Source organism: Nicotiana tabacum, chromosome 4 (genome assembly GCF_000715075.1).
Source record: "Nicotiana tabacum cultivar K326 chromosome 4, ASM71507v2, whole genome shotgun sequence".
Taxonomy (NCBI): domain Eukaryota; kingdom Viridiplantae; phylum Streptophyta; class Magnoliopsida; order Solanales; family Solanaceae; genus Nicotiana; species Nicotiana tabacum.
Genome location: NC_134083.1, coordinates 116,776,388 through 116,777,591, shown reverse-complemented (window position 1 = coordinate 116,777,591; position 1,204 = coordinate 116,776,388).

Genomic DNA, 1,204 nt, shown 5'->3' with positions numbered 1-1,204 from the left:
TAGGCTGTTGACCCTGCTGTACTGGTCTACCCCGAAGCCTGGGGCAAAACCTCTGCATGTGACTGGGATCCCCGCACTCATAGCAACTTTTCGGTGCGATGGGCTGCTGACTAAGTGTCTAGCCCTGGGAAACTGAATATCCACTGAGAGACCCTGAATAGCTGGTGGGCGTAGGAACTCTCTGGTATAGTACTGAGATAAGGCCGCACTAGGGCACCTCGAGGAGGTGGTGGTGCTGGAAATGGGGGTCTGCTGCACTGCCCCCTCACGAAGTGACTTCTGCCCCTAGACAGAGCACCTCTGAACTCTCCAAAGTAGATGAACCGCTTATCTCTCATAATCTGCTCTCGGCTCCGCTGACGCACACCCTCAATCCTCTGGGCTATCTCCACAACTCGCTCATAAGAAGTACCTATCTCAACCTCTCGAGCCATAGTTGCCTGAATACTAGTATGTAAACCGGCTACAAATCTCCGCACTCTCTCCGCCTCAGTAGGGAGTATCATAAGTGCATGGCGAGATAATTTAAAAAACCTCACCTCATAATCAGTCACTGACATCTGACCCTGCTGGAGCTGCTCAAACTGAAACCGCAACTCTTCTCTCTGGGAGGGTGGAATATACATGTCCAGGAAGATACGGGTGAACTTGTCCCATGTCATGGGAGGAGAATCTGCTGGTCTGCCGAGAACATAAGACTGCCACCATCTACAGGCTCTACCCTCTAGCTGAAAAGTAGCAAAGTCAACCCCATGAGATTCCAATATCCTCATGTTGTGCAGTCTGTCCCTACAATGATCAATGAAGTCCTGTGGATCCTCATGTCACTCACCCCCAAAGACAGGAGGCTTTAGTCTAGTCCAATGGTCCAATAGTTTCTAAGGATCGGCGGCTACAGCTGGCCTGGGCTCAGGTGTAGCTGCTACTACTGGTTGGGCTCCACCCACGGGTAGTGCACCCTGGGTTTGATATATAGTAGCTTCCTGTCCATGAGCCTGTACGGTAGGGGTCTGTGCTCCCCCGCCCGCCTGAGATGTGGCTGGGTCTGCCGAAAATAAACCGGCGTGAGTCATATTGTCCATGAACCGTAGCATACGACCCACGACATCCTGAAATTCCGGTGCAGATGTGAAATCCACCGGAGCTGGCTCTGCCAAAGGCACCTCATCCTGTTCCTCAACAATGGGGTTCTCTGCTGGACCCA